Source organism: Mobula hypostoma, chromosome 4 (genome assembly GCF_963921235.1).
Source record: "Mobula hypostoma chromosome 4, sMobHyp1.1, whole genome shotgun sequence".
NCBI lineage: Eukaryota > Metazoa > Chordata > Chondrichthyes > Myliobatiformes > Myliobatidae > Mobula > Mobula hypostoma.
In genome coordinates this window covers 93795262-93811407 of record NC_086100.1, presented here as the reverse complement: position 1 = coordinate 93811407, position 16146 = coordinate 93795262, and the positions used below count along the sequence as shown (strand labels likewise).

Below are 16146 nucleotides of genomic sequence, written 5' to 3'. Positions count from 1 at the left end.
GGTATCTGAGGGGATTTGGAGTGATGGTATCTGAGGGGAGTTGGAGTGATGGTGTCTGAGGGGAGTTGGGGTGATGGTATCTGAGGGTAATTGATGAGTGATGGTATCTGAGGGGAGTTGGAGTGATGGTGTCTGAGGGGAGTTGGAGTGATGGTATCTGAGGGGAGTTGGAGTGATGGTATCTGAGGAGAGTTGGAGTGATGGTATCTGAGGGGAGTTGGAGTGATGGTATCTGAGGGGATTTGGAGTGATGGTATCTGAGGGGAGTTGGAGTGATGGTGTCTGAGGGGAGTTGGGGTGATGGTATCTGAGGGTAATTGATGAGTGATGATATCTGAGGGCAGTTGGAGCGATGGTGTCTGAGGGGAGTTGGAGTGATGGTATCTGAGGGGATTTGGAGTGATGGTATCTGAGGAGAGTTGGAGTGATGGTATCTGAGGGGAGTTGGAGTGATGGTATCTGAGGGGATTTGGAGTGATGGTATCTGAGGGGAGTTGGAGTGATGGTATCTGAGGGGATTTGGAGTGATGGTATCTGAGGGGAGTTGGAGTGATGGTATCTGAGGGGATTTGGAGTGATGGTATTTGAGGAGAGCTGATGAGTGATGGAGTCTGAGGGCAGTTGGTGTGATGGTAACTGAAGGGAGTTGGATTGATGGTGACTGAGAGGAGTCAAAGTGATGATATCTGAGGAGAGTTGGAGTGATGGTATCTGACGGGAGTTGGAGCGATGATATCTGAGGAGAGCTAAAGTTTGATTGTACATGAAGGGATTTGGAGTGATGTAACCTGAGGGGAGTTGTAGTGTTGTTATCTGAGGAGAGTTCAAGAGTGATTGTCTCTTAGGGAAGTTCATGAGTGATCGTCCCTTGGGGAGCTCACGAGTGATGGTGTCTGAGGGGATTTGGAGTGATGGTATCTGAGGGGAGTTGGAGCGCTGGTGTCTGAGGGGAGTTGGGGTGATGGTATCTGAGGGTAATTGATGAGTGATGATATCTGAGGGCAGTTGGAGCGATGGTGTCTGAGGGGAGTTGGAGTGATGGTATCTGAGGGGATTTGGAGTGATGATATCTGAGGGGAGTTGGAGTGATGGTATCTGAGGGGAGTTGGAGTGATGGTATCTGAGGGGAGCTGGAGTGATGGTATCTGAGGGTATTTGGAGTGATGGTATCTGAGGGGAGTTGGAGTGATGGTGTCTGAGGGGAGTTGGAGTGATGGTATCTGAGGGGATTTGGAGTGATGGTATCTGAGGGGAGTTGGAGTGATAGTGTCTGAGGGGAGTTGGAGTGATGGTAACTGATGGGAGTTGGAGTGATGATATCTGTGGAGAGTTGGAGTGATGGTATCTGAGGGGAGTTGGAGTGATGGTATCTGAGGGGAGTTGGAGTGATGGTATCTGAGGGGAGTTGGAGTGATGGTGAGTGAGGGGAGTTGGGGTGATGGTATCTGAGGGTAATTGATGAGTGATGATATCTGAGGGCAGTTGGAGTGATGGTGTCTGAGGGGAGTTGGAGTGATGGTATCTGAGGAGAGTTGGAGTGATGGTATCTGAGGGGAGTTGGAGTGATGATATCTGAGGAGAGCTGATGGTATCTGAGGGGAGTTGGAGTGATGGTATCTGAGGGGATTTGGAGTGATGGTATCTGAGGGGATTTGGAGTGATGGTATCTGAGGGGAGTTGGAGTGATTGTATCTGAGGAGAGTTGGAGTGATGGTATCTGAGGGGAGTTGGAGTGATGGTATCTGAGGGGATTTGCAGTGATGGTATCTGAGGGCAGTTGGAGCGATGGTGTCTGAGGGGATTTGGAGTGATGGTATCTGAGGGGAGTTGGAGTGATGGTATCTGAGGGAATTTGGAGTGATGGTATCTGAGGAGAGCTGATGAGTGATGGAGTCTGAGGGCAGTTGGTGTGATGGTAACTGAGGGGAGTTGGATTGATGGTGACTGAGAGGAGTCAAAGTGATGATATCCGAGGAGAGTTGGAGTGATGGTATCTGACGGGAGTTGGAGCGATGATATCTGAGGAGAGCTAAAGTTTGATTGTACATGAAGGGAGTTGGAGTGATGTAACCTGAGGGGAGTTGTAGTGTTGTTATATGAGGAGAGTTCATGAGTGATTGTCTCTTAGAGAAGTTCATGAGTGATCGTCCCTTGGGGAGCTCACGAGTGATGGTGTCTGAGGGGAGTTGGAGTTATGGTGTCTGAGGGGAGTTGGAGTGATGGTAACTGATGGGAGTTGGAGTGATGATATCTGAGGAGAGTTGGAGTGATGGTATCTGAGGGGAGTTGGAGTGATGGTAACTGTGGTTAGTTTGAGTGTTGATATCTGAGGGGAGTTGAATTGATGGTAACTGAGGGTAGATGGAGTGACGGTAACTGAGGGTAATTGGATTGATGGTATCAGAGGGGAGCTGGAGTGATGGTATCTGAGGGGATTTGGAGTGATGGTGTCTGAGGGGAGTTGGAGTGATGGTAACTATGGTTAGTTTGAGTGTTGATATCTGAGGGGAGTTGAATTGATGGTAACTGAGGGTAGATGGAGTGACGGTAACTGAGGGTAATTGGAGTGATGGTATCTGAGGGGAGCTGGAGTGATGGTATCTGAGGGGATTTGGAGTGATGGTATCTGAGGGGAGTTGGAGTGATGGTATCTGAGGGGATTTGGAGTGATGGTATCTGTGGGCAGTTGGTGTGAATGTCTCTTTGGGGAGCTGATGATTGATGGTATTTGAAAGGTGTTGAGTGATGATATCTGAGGAGAGTTGGAGTGCTGGTGTCTGAGTGTAGTTTGCGTGTTGAAGTCTGAGGGGATTTGGAGCAATGGAACATCACATAATTGGAATCACAAAGAAAGAATGGCAGCACCTCTTCTTTTTTAGAAGTTTTCATAGATTCAGCAGGTCACTAAAACTTTGACAAACTTCTGTAGATGCTCTGTGGAGAGTATCCTATCTGATTGCATCACAGCCTGGTATGAAAACAGCAATGCTCAAGAAATGAAATCTTACAGAATGTATGATACAGCCCACTCCATCACAGCCAAAACCCTCCACACCATTAAGTACCACAAGAAAACAACATTCATGTTCCAAGACCACCAACATCCAGGTCATGCCTTCTTCTTGCTACTACCATCGGGCAGGAAGTACCACTGGGCCTCAGGTACCACACCACCAGCTTCAGGAAAAGCTATTACCCTACAACCATCAGGCTCCTGAACTGGTGTGAATAATTTCACAAACAAGAGAAAATCTGCAGATGCTGGAAATCCAAGCAACACACACAAAATGCTAGAGGAACTCAGCAGGGCAAGCAGCATCTATGGAACAGAGTAAACAGTCGATGTTTTGGGCTGAAACCCTTCGGCAGGACTGAAGAAAAATAGCTGGAGCAGATTTAAAAGGTGGGGGGATCTATGAGAGAACCACCAGGCGATTGGTGAAACTTGGAGGGGGAGGGATGAAGTAAAGAGCTGGTGAGAGACAGAAAAAAGGATGGGAAATGGAGGGGGGCGGTGAGGGAGGTATTACCAGAAGTTTGAGAAATCGATGTTCTTGCCATCAGGTTAGAGGCTCCCAAACGGAATATAAAATGTTGTTCCTTCAACCTAAGTGAGGCCTCATCACAACAGTGGAGGAGGCCATGGACTGACATATCAGAATGGGAATGGAAAGTGGAATTACAATGGGTGGCCACTGGGAGATCCTGCTTGATCTGACAGATGGAGTGTAGATGCTCAGCGAAGCAGTCTCCCAATCTACCTCGGGTCTCACTGATATACGGGAGGCCACACCGGGAGCACCGAACACAGTAAGTGACCCCAACAGACTCACAGGTGAAGTGTCACCTCATCTGGAAGGACTATTTAGGGTCCTGAATGGTAGTGAGGGAGGAGGTGTAGGGGCAGCTAAAGCACTTGTTCCACTTCCAAGGATAAGTGCCAGGAGGGAGTTCAATGGGGAGGGTCAAATGGACAAGAGAGTCGCGTAGGGAGTGATCCCTGTGGAAGGCAGAAAGTGGGGGGAGGGAAAAGCGTGCCTGGTGGTGGGATCCCATTGGAGATGGCAGAAGTTTCATTCCATCACCACAACTCTCAGCTGAATCTATGATTTATAAACCCAATTTCAAGGACACTTTGCAACTAATATTCCCAATAATATTTTAATTTTGCACAATTTGTCTTCCTTTGCACATTGCTCTTGTTAGTCTTTGCCCATGTATACCGTAGTTGTTGTAAAATTCTATTGTATTTCTTTTTCCCCCAAATGCCTACAAGAAAATGAATCTCAGGGTAGTATATAGGAACATATATGTACTTCGATCGTGCCAAAGCTTCAGCACGTACAAAATCATTCCACTTACTCCTCAAGACTCTCCCAGTGCACAGCCCTCTGGTGAAAAATGATATTGTATCGGTTAAATAGGGGCCATGGACAATTCTGATTTGATGGAGACAAACGTGAAAGCACAGAAGAACATCTGGAGGAAATTTCTGAAACGCCTGTTCACTGCTGTCGTTACTGCGTGATCGAGAATCTTCCAGAGGGAAGGCCTCAAAATCCCCGGCTTTGCCTGCTGTTGGCGACCGAGATTGAGGTCGAATTGCTCAGATAGAGATGGTGCTCGGTACTCGTGTCGGAGAGCTGATCGGAGGCTCGAAGTTTTTGGACGACTCGGAGTTGGACTGTGGTCGGGCATGGCAGGGAGAGTTTTTCTTCCTTCTCCCGTCTGCGTGAGATGTGGGACATTTGAGAGACTTATAACGTTTTACTGTGCTCATGGACTGTTCTTCATCAAGTTATGTTATTGCTGCACTGTTGTAACTATATGTTATAATTGTGTGGTTTTGTTAGTTTTTTCAGTCTTGGTCTGTCCTGTGTTTGTGATATCACATCAGAGGAAATGCTGTATCATTTCTTAATGCATGCATTACTAAATGACAATAAAAGAGGACTTCGTGTCTTCATAACCTAAAAATGGCTGCTCCAAGATGGCTGCTTCACTTACAGCCTGCTTTCCTTTTGTAGCTGCAGGAAGCAACTGAACCAATAGGCTCTTAACTGAAAAGCAGCTTTCAAGAAACACTTAGCATGAAACCCTTTGCAGCATTGGAGTCCGGCATATCACCAGCCTAGTGACCGAGGTGACACAACAACAACCCAATGCCTGTGCTCTACTTATCTCAAGCAATTGCAAGTTTGGAATCAGGCTATCAGTGGATATGCATGGATTGTTAAAGCAGCATGGATGAGCATTGATTCGAGGTGACATTCATTCAAGTAGCAGCTTTGAAGTCATCGATCTTAAAATACAGTAACGAGACAGCCGGTCAATCTCTCAGCATATGATATGCCAACATCAGTGACAGAGCTTAGATAGATAGATAGATAGATAGATATATTTTATTGATCCTGAGGGAAATTGGGTTCGTTACAGCTGCACCAACCAAGAATAGAGCATAAATATAGCAATACAAAAACAACAATCAATCAAACAACAATATGAAAACTATGCCAGATGGAAATAAGTCCAGGACCAGCCTATTGGCTCAGAGTGTCTGACCCTCCACGGGAGGAGCTGCAAAGTTCGATGGCCACAGGCAGGAACAACCTCCCATGACGCCCAATGTTGTATCTTGGTGGAATATGGCTGAAGTCCAACAGCAAAAAATTCAATATCCGGTCTACAAACACGTTCCTCGATTGTAATATGACCAGGATTGTACCATCCAAAGTTTGATCGGGTATGTCCTCATGCAGCCCCGTTTCAGTAAAACACATAACACTGACTTCCGGAAATGTTCTCAGACTCCTGGCTAGCGCCGTCAACTCATCCATTTTATTACCCACTGAATGGATGCCTTCTTGATAACAGAACTGGTTCACAGTCACCAATCCTAGCTCTAGCATTAACATGGGTTGGAGCTTATTGAAATATTTAGCATTTTCTTCAGCCAGAACTGTTGCTCTGTGGTTTATACACCAGCCATTAAAAATCCACAGAGCCTTGGTTGAACATTGTACTGAAAGGCAGTACTGTCTGCAACACAGCATTCCCTCAGTACAGAGCTGGACACCTTCAGAGATTTAACCCACAGTTTTGTGAATCTGATGAGTCCCCAGATTCAAGGAGGAGAACCTCCATCACTGGAGAATAAAACTGACTGCCAGTAATGCTCAGCAGGTCAAGCAGCATCTGTGGAGAGAGGATCAAAGTTAGTGTTCACTTTCCCCAGATTCCAGAAACTGCTCAATTCTGTGTCCCGAAACACCAAGTTTATTCCAGAGATGCTGCCTGATCTGCTGAGTTCCTCCAGCAATTTCTATGTGTTACTCTGGATTTCCAGCATCTGCAGAATCTCTTGTGTTTATTTTGTTTCATATAGTCCCAGCATTATCTTCCTTTTGCACACCCCCCCCCCACCATTCTCATCCATCTCACTTTACTTGCACCTGTAGGAAGATCGGTTTCCCCACCCTCTCTCAGCCACCTCCACGTGTGCTCATCAGCACCTCACATACAAGCCTATCAACCTGTTACTCCCTCCATAGATACTGCCTAACCAGATGAATCTCCAACATTCTTGATGCTTATTTCACTTGCCGAAGCTTCGTGCCTTTCAATGCACTGAGCCACGGTGACAGCCCATGGATTCTGCTGCTGTTACCACCTCAAAACGAAAGGTTAGATCAGAAGAAGCGAAAGTAAGAAAAGTTGACATGATTTGCACTTGGTTTATGGCTGTGGAAGGAAAGTAATTTAGTTTCAGCCATTTGCAACTGTTCGGAATCCCCTCTCCTATTATGCAGAAAGTGGGGCATAAGCCATTCAGTATCAGGTTAAAATAAAAGGAGAAAACAGTATAACACTTTTTGGAATTGCTTTAATTAGCAAGCAAAATGGCTAAATAAATAAACCCATTGAATAGCATTCCTTTTCCTCCCTGCCCCTGCCAGGCTGCTACCCGTGTATTCAAATGAAGGGATGTCTGGCCAGAGTTTTATTTTCTTCTCCTGTGTTAAATAGCTCTGACATTCCTGTCTTTGTGCTGAGGATGATCTGGACTGAACAGATGTCCCAGTCTTTGTGTTGACAACACAATGGTCACTCTTCTCTTGGTAACAGATCTGCTGCATGCAAAGACTGTGTGCATGCAGCTGGCAGCCTGCTCCTCCAGCTCCCAAACACACTCCCAGCAATCAGCACACTTCAGTTATTCAAATATTTGAAAGTTAGATGTGGCCAAATGGTTCCTTAAATCCTTGCGTTTTTCAATGTCTTGCAAGATTTGTCAACTGCCCATTGCAGCTGAGCTCCAGTTGCTGCTTTGTTTCAGTCAACAGAATTCTTTTTTTGGAATGTTCCAAGAAGGATTTTATCAGCCTCAATGATGTTACTGATCTTTAACTTAAACGAGACTTGGGACTATTACTTCCTATCGGTGGCTCAAAACTTGAAGGCAGACTTGTATCTTGTACCTTCTCAATTTCAAGGCCAATGGGATAGTTTTAGTTCTTCTCACTGGCTTCCCATGGACTCTGACACCAACATGACCACTCACTGCTCTGTACACACCCCTCAATGCTGCAGAATAATGCTAAGACATTAGCCGGAAGTTACTGAAATGGATAAGGCAAGTGGGAGGAAAGATGGAGTTTAATGTCTCAATGTGTTAGACTTTTTGAATGATTGAGCAGGTGAGAAGGATAGAGTGCTTCACCTCTGGTCACCATATAACCAGAAGGATGGCATTAAATTAGAGAAGGTGTAGAAACAATTCACGGGGATATTGCTGGGCCTGAAATATAAGGAGAGGCTAGCTCTGATCCTGGAGTGGAGGGATAAGGGTCATAGATCAGGTGAATGATCACAGTCTTTTCCTTAAGGCAGGGAAGTCTAAAACCACCGGGCACACGTTTGAGGTAAGAGGGGAAAGATTTAATAAAAAACTGAAAGACAATTTTTCACTAATGGAAATATGGAAGATAGAGCATTGAACAGTACAGAACAGGGAAAGACTTTACTTCACAGTGCTTGGGCTGAATATGACATGAATCTTTTCTGCCTCCATCCCTGTATGTTCATAAATCTATTTAACTGTCTCTTCAATGCTATCATATCTGCTTCCAACATCATCCCAGGCAGCCGTGGCAGGCACCCACCACTCTGTGTTAAAATTAAATTTGCCTTGCATGTCTCTTTAAAACCTTCCCCCCTCACCTTAAATACATGTCCTCCAGTGTTTGACATTTTTACCCTGGGGAAAAAAGTTACAGGACAAGCTGCCAGAAGAATGGTTAGAGGTAGGTATAATGAAAATATTTAAAGGACATTTAGACAGGTGCAAGGATAAGAAAGGTTAGAGGAATTCCAGATAACGGGCCTCAACCCAAAACATCAACTGCCCATTTCCTCCCATAGATCTTCCCTGAGCCATTATCCTCCAGCACTTTTTTTTTGCTCCAGATTTAGAGAGACACAGGTAGGCACAGGGCAGCTGGATCAATGGGGCAATTCCCATGCTGTTTAACTCTGTGACTCTAATGTAAAATGCATCCGTGAAGCTAACTGAGTTTGCCATGTGGCAGTTCGGAACAGGTATGAGAGCTGATTAGTAGCATTGAATTTTTCCTCTGAAGGATGAAAAAGGAAAAATCCAACCAATCCTGTTAATCGAAGTTTTGACACTTTAAAGCCTTCCAGATGTTGGCTGCAATAATTTGTTTAAAATAAACTATAAGTAAGTACTGTGGGCTATTTAGTGGTAAACATTTACTCATTTCCCCCAGAGTTCTACTATTGTCATATAAAATATTTATCTGCAAAGTGGCGTCTGGGTGAGATAATGGATTGTTAGATCCCAGTGGCTGAAAACAAAGGTTAGAAAGGACCTTCATTTAAAAGGAACTAGTGGCTGGGCTTGGGCCTGGTGATTTATATGTTTAGTTTTTTACTTGGCTTGGGTATTGTAGAATGGGATATGTAGGTATCATCTTGATTCCAGTGCTTGCTAACACAATCCCTCTAGCTATTGGGTGCATGAAGTGAGCTTTATATACCTTGAAAAAAAATCCATTCACTATCCTGCAAACTCCCTCAAAATGGTTTCCCTGGCAGAAGAGAGTTCTTGGCAATCTGGTTCATTCCATGCTCACAATATGACCAGAGCTTACAATTACAGAAAGATATACAGCAGAGGAGATTCAGCCCATTATGTCTGAAGTTGCGCTTTGAAAGTGATATTCAATGTGTCCACTTACCCTCATCCCCTGTAATCAATAATCCTTTCAGGTTGCTTTTGAGTTTGCATTGCAAGCCATACAAGTTCTGGTTTAATGAGTGGTGGCTGCTGCGGGTGAGATACAAGGAGGACTGGGTGTTTGACTGGTAATTGGGTATTTGATGAAATACTGGAAATTCAATGTAGGAACAGTGATACCAGGAGTAGAGTGTTGCCTTGCGAATGAAGAGAGACAGGTTCAGTGCTGATGTCTTTGTGGAGCTTGCACGTTCTCTCCCAGCAACACACTGGAGGAACTCAGCAGGTTGGGCAGCATCTGTGATCCGTGTTCTCTCCCAGGTGCTCCAGTTTGTTCCCACATCTCAAATCTGTGAAGAACAGTAGTTTAATTGGCCAATGTAATTTGCACCTAATGTGTAGGTGAGTGGTAGAATGTGGGATAATAACATGTAATTAGAGCAGGGATTGTAAGTGTATGTCTGACAGCGAGATGACAGGTCTACAGTATAAACCTGAAATAAAACCTAGCGGTGGTTGAAACAGTCTGCATATGGCAGTGTCCCAGGTGCTGCCTGATCTGCTGAATGGTTCTGGCATTCTCTGTTTGTGTCTTACTATCTAGAGACTGCGGTCATTAGTCCAGAGACAGATTTAGAAGCCCTATGGTAGCTGGGGAGTTTAAATTCAAATACTTAAGTAAAGCTCCATTGAAGCCTAATATTCATCTTGTGACCAGGAAGCTGACATGTTGCAGCAAAAATCAACTCACTTTATTATTCTCAGCAGCAATGAAAACCTATCAACTTTGACAGGACTATGTGAGACCTGCTCAGCTGTGCAGTCATGTTTAATAAGGGATGGGAGAAGTGCTGGATATATCCTGGAAATAATAACAAAAATTATCTGAGGCAAATAGCAGAGGAAAACTGCCCTCCTAGCTCAAGCTTCTGATTGTATGGATCCCTTTGAGATCAGACATTTGCTTACACTCTGACTCATTGAAAGATGACCCCTAATAGAATGCATATCTGACACCTGCATTTCTGAAGGGATTCAGATTTCTGTTATCACAAAGGTTGCTCAGCTTCAATCATTGAGAGAGTACTATACCATCCTTGCAAAGTACCACCTCAAATCCCATCTTTGCTTCTGGCTCCAAACACCACTTCCCAAGTCCATGCCCGTCTTTCCAGCAGCTAATCCCAAGTAGTTATCTACCATTGTCACAGTAGCAGCCTTGACCAGGATCACAGTGACATTCTACAGAACCAGAATTAAAGTTAATTATCTAGTTCCCTCTTAATTTTCAGCCCATGTTCAATTGACCACACCAATCAACTCAATATTTTCAAGACCATTACCTTAGTGTAGGACTCTTGCAAATTGTACAGATGTACAGTACTGTGGAGAGCATTCACCGTCTGGTCTAGGGTTGAGGGCGGGGCACTGCACAGGATCAGAAAAAGCTGCAGTAAGTTGAAAACTCAGCCAGCTCCATCATGGGTACTAGCCTCGCCAGCAACAAGGACATCTTCACAAGTGGACGCTTCAAAAAGGCAGCATCCATCATCCAGGACATGCTGTCTTCTCATTGCTACCATTAAGAAGGAGTTACAAGTGCCTGAAGACACACATTAAACATTTTAGAATAGCTTCTTACCCTCCCACCATCAGATTTCCAAATAGACAATGAACACTACCCCACTATTTTTGTTTCTTACTTTGCCCTCCTTTTGCACTACTTACTTAATTTGTTTTCCATGCATATTTTTATTGTAATTTATAATTTTTTATTGGTATCTATTGAAAAGGACCACTGCTGCAAAATAACAAATTTCACGACATATGCCAGTGATATTAGACCTGATTCTGACCTTCCTCACCAGCCGATGGTCATAGATATAGACAAACATCTTCCTGTGCCTACATCACCTTTCCAACCTCACTCAGAGATTAATAATTGGCTCTTCTTGCAATACATCTACATTTTAACACGCCCATCAGACATTAGGTTCTGCCAAACCCATCACTGCTTCCCTCCAAGTCTCTATGTCTCTACATTATCAGAACATTTGTCTAACATTCCAAAACTGTATCAGGAGGAATTTTCTCCAACTCCACATTATCAATGCCAGATTGATGTTTATCAAGTTATTAGGGACTTTCTGGAATTCAGCTACAAAGGACCAAAATATTACTAAGTGAAAATAGAATTTCAGAAAAATCTAATAAGAAATATACAACCAGCACTTATGAATGAAATGAATAAGATCAAGATGGCACCTGAGTACAATACTCCTTTAGTCAACATCTTCTAAATAGATCATGAAACTATATATTTCACTTCTTTTATGTCTTTCACATTTTATTTCCATTTTGAATGTGACTCTGGCACTGTTGGAGCCTGTGATTTGCAGTTTGGATATTGTTTGGGTGTTTCAGTGCTCTGCAGTCTCCAGGTGGCAGAGGCAGCATGCGGACCATGTGGCAAGAAGACTGTGAGATGATATTCGACCCCATTTTGCCCATTAAAGCTGCCATTGTGTATTGATTAAAGCAACTAGGGAGATGGAACATTGAGGCAAATGTGGAAGGTGAGCACTGGCTGCCTGCCTTTTTATCACTGGATAGTCGCTCTACTGCCAGAGAGGGGAGACTGCCTTCTGATCACTGGTGGGATCGCTCTGCTACAGGAGAGGGGAGATTGCCTTTTGATCACTGGGGGCTCGTTCTGCTGCCGGAGAGAGAAAGGCATGCCTCTGTGCCCAGAGAATGTTACCCAGGTATTCTGTGTTTTGGATATGGACTTGAACTATAGACTTTTTTCCAGTCTTATAGTTTTTTATATTCTGTGTTTTTTGCCCAATCTTTCTAGTATTTTTGTTTGTGGAGAAGGAGGATTTGGAGTCAATGTGCCTGTTCTGTTTTTGTTTGTTTATTTATGTGGGGAGGAGGGATTTGGAGGTTGGTGACTGTGCTGCCATTCTTTTCTTTCTTGGCTTCGTGGCTATCTGGAGAAGAATAATTTCAGAGTTGTATACTTTGTTAATAAATGAATCTTTGAATAGCATGAGCAAATGTCTTTATGGAATGTCCCTTACAAACTGAGACAGGAGAATTATAAGAGAGAATGAGGATATGGCACAGAAGTTAAACAAATATTTTGTGTTTTTCTTCATGTAGAAATACAGAGAAATTAATGAGTCTGGAAGTTAACTAATCCTCAGGACTCAATAAAAAGGTGTGCATAATGCAGTGGGAGAAAGTGTCCACATATTGTGGAACAGTTTCCAGAGACGAAATTATAGCAAATCCAGTGAAAAATAAAAGGAGTGAAAACAAGACCACTCCCATCTAGAAGGACGAGAACAGCAGATGCCGAGAACATCACCACTTGGAAATCCTCCTCCAAGTCACTCACCATCCTGACTTGGAAACATATCGCTGTTCCTTCATTGTCGCTGGGTCAAAATCGTGGAAATTCTCTCCCTAACAGCACTGTGGGTGTACCTACACCTCACAGACTGCATCAGTTCGAGAAGGCAGTTCATCACCACCTTATCGAAGGCAGCTAGAAATGGGGCATAAACGCTGGCATAGCTGGTGACACTCACATCTTGTAAAATGAATAAATTTTTAAAAACACACATAAGTTAACTCCCTATCAGTAGTAGAAAAAAAGACTAGAATCTATAATTAAGGATATGATGAGTCCCTCAGGGGTAAGGTATCTTTGGAGATAATTCTTAGGAATAGGATTTATGAGCATTTTAAAAAATCAAGGCCTAAATAGTGACAGACAATATAGCTTTGGCCAGGTAGGTCATGTCTTAGTAGCTTGATTAAGTTTTTCAAAGAGGTTACTGGGGTGATCAGTGAAGATAGAGCAGCTGATGTTGTCTACACAGATTTCAGTAAGGCATTCAAGATCCATCTAGAACATTAAGATGTGTGAAATCTATGGTGATTGACCATTTGGATTCAGAACTAGGTTGCCCATCGAAGACAGAGGGTAGTGGTCAATGGGTCTTACTCTGATTGGAGGTCCGTGACTTGTGGAGTTCTGCAGGGATCTGTACAGGGACCTCTGCTGTTTCTCAGATATGTACATGACTTGGATGAAAACCTGGGTGGATAGATTTGCAACCCAAAAATTGCTGATATTCTAGATGGTGTAGATGATTGCCAAAGGATAAAATGGGATATAGATCAGATGCAGATATAGCAGATGGAGTTTAATCCTGACAAGTGTCAGTTGTTGCACATTGGTAGATCAATTGTAAAGAAACAGATCCCCGTCAATGGCAATGTCTTTAACAATGTACATGTACAGAGAAGCTTTGGAATCCAAGTCCATAGCTCCTGAATATGACTGCATAGCTTCATAGAATGGTTAACACTTGCCTTTGTTTCTTGAAGCATTGAATTCAAGAGTATGGAAATATGTCACAATGGGGGCACTGGTAGCGGACCCAAATGCAAGGCACAGACACTGAAGTACAAGGTACAGGACTTGACGAGAGTAGGGACGTGACAGGATACAGACAAGGAGCAGGGACAAGAACACAGACTTGGGTTTGGACCCCGAGCCAGAGACTGGACAAGGACCCAGAACCTGGGTCTTGCCTTGGGCTCAGGGCCCAGAACTAGGCAAGGACATGACATGGCAGCAGGACTGGAGGCTGGGGTCTTGAGGCTTGATCTTGGAGACAGGCTTGGGGTCTTGAGGCTTGAGCTTGGAGACAGGCTTGGGGTCTTGAGGCTTGAGCTTGGAGACAGGCTTGGGGTCTTGAGGCTTCAGCTTGGAGACAGGCTTGGGGTCTTGAGGCTTGAGCTTGGGGTCTTCGGTCTTGGATCTAGGGTACTTCAAGGCTTGGGTATGGACTCCAAGTCAGAGACTGGGCAAGGACCCAGAACCTGGGACTTGACTCGGACTCGGACTCCAGAACTAGGCGAGGACAAGACGAGGCTACAGGACTGGACATGGCTTGGGTGTGGAACTCCTGGGTAGGGTGAGACACGAGGACAGGTAAAGGCACATGAACAGGACTGGGATAGGTCTGGACTAGGCACAGACTGGACGAGGGCCTTCAGGAACACGGAGCCTTGAACTAGAAGAGACAGGAGCACGGAACACAGAGCCAGGTCCCCTCCTTGGGAACAGGACTTAGGGCCGGGACTCACACACATAACACAGAGCCAGGACCCCTCCTTGGGAAAAGGACGTAGGGCCGGAACTCATACACAGAACACTGAACATGAAGAGACGGATCCCAACACAAGGTGGCGGCAAGCAGCTGGACCTACCTAGCGAAGGCATGGACACAGAGAGTCAATTCCACATAACGAAAGACAGTCCTTAACTTGACCTAACAAGGCTCCGGTCTTGCTCCGGCGGTAAGACTTCAGCGATACAGGCAGGGTATCCAGGCTAGGTGAGCAGGCAGAGAGTCAGGCGAGGTATCCAGGCAGTGAGTCAGGCGAGGGGGGAAAAGACAGGGAGGGAAACAGGACAGTCCAGCAGGGAATCCCTGGTTTGCAGAAGTATTTATGTCTCAGCCCCAAAACAAGAAACATGTGCCCATAACAGAAACTAGGAAAAACCAGAAACCCCAGAACAAGGAACTATGGACTGGACCTTGAACCGGAACACGGACTTCACGGACTGGACCATGACAAGATAATGTTATACGTTTGTAAACTCTGGTTAGGCCACACCTGGAGTATTGAATTCAGTTTTGTTCACCCAATTCTAAAAATGTTCTGGAGGCATTAGAGAGGGGGCAGAAGAGGATTGTCAGAATGCTACCTGGATGAGAGGTTGGGCAAATCAGTATTATTTTCTCTGGACAGTGGAGACTATGGAGAGACCCGATAGAAGGATATAAAATGTTGAGAGGCATAGGTAGAGTAGAAAACTGGTGTCTTTTTCCCATTGTTGAAATGTTTAATACTAACATTGAAAGGAGATTTGTGGGACAAACATTTTACTCAGAGAGTGGCAGCTGCCTTAAATTCACTGTAGGAGCAGTTGTGGAGGCAAATATGACACATCGGTGTGGGAAGAGTCTGCATGGATTTAGAATCATGTTTGACAGATCTGTATTTTTTTAACATATAGAGTACCTGGGGAAACTAATCAATGCAAAATTCTTCAAAAAGATTGCGCACCAGAATTGTAAATCAAAATTAATGCAAATGGAATGCAGAATAATCTATTGATAATTATTAATAGACAATTAAAAAGAGAACAGGATTAAGTGGGTTATTTTCAGTTTGTAAAGCGGTGATCAGTTAGGGTTTGTTGGGGCCTTAGTTGTTTGCTCCTGAAGTCATTGATTTGGATGAGGAAACCAACGTTGTTAATGATGGCGGAATGAATTGTGGCGAGAATGCAGAGAGGCTTCAGAGGTTGTGGACGGGCCAATTCACTGGAAGAAATCTTGGCCGAAGGAATATAAGATCTGAAATCTTCCATTTTCTCGGAAGTGTAGAAAGGCAGAGTTCTTTGTCTTGGCGAGAGATTTTAAAATCTTGATGTTCAGAGGCTGATGGGTGTTCTTCCACTCAGATCACAGTTCCTAGCTTCGGAGATAGTATTCTATCAGAGGATTAATCAGCAACTGCGAAAACGTTCTCCTCCTACCAAGTTGAAAGGTTTTTTTCCGCCCAAAGTTCCACAAACGTTGCCCAGGTTTGTACGGTCGCTACCTTCCAGACCTTGTTAGACCTCTCATTGCGAAGAGCAGAGGAAGAGGGTTTGGTTTTCAGAGGCAACAGGAATTCTGCAGATGCTGGAAATTCAAGCAACACACATAAAAGTTGCTGGTGAACGCAGCAGGCCAGGCAGCATCTCTAGGAAGAGGTGCAGTCGACGTTTCAGGCCGAGACCCTTCGTCAGGACT

At 44.5% G+C, this 16146-nt stretch overlaps 1 long non-coding RNA gene across 3 annotated transcripts; it reads right to left on the bottom strand.

Annotated features, from left to right (window-relative positions):
- Positions 1–5405: 5405 nt before the first annotated feature.
- On the bottom strand, positions 5406–16101 carry LOC134345466 (uncharacterized). Of its 3 annotated transcripts, XR_010017708.1 has the most exons (4): positions 14549–16101; positions 10603–10862; positions 9261–9609; positions 5406–6195 (listed from the first exon to the last, which is right to left on the bottom strand). It is a non-coding gene; the product is annotated as an uncharacterized LOC134345466 (long non-coding RNA). The 3 variants fall into 3 exon arrangements; XR_010017709.1 differs by lacking the exon at positions 9261–9609 and having other exon boundaries at positions 10603–10687; positions 12663–16101; XR_010017707.1 differs by lacking the exon at positions 9261–9609.
- Positions 16102–16146: the final 45 nt, after the last annotated feature.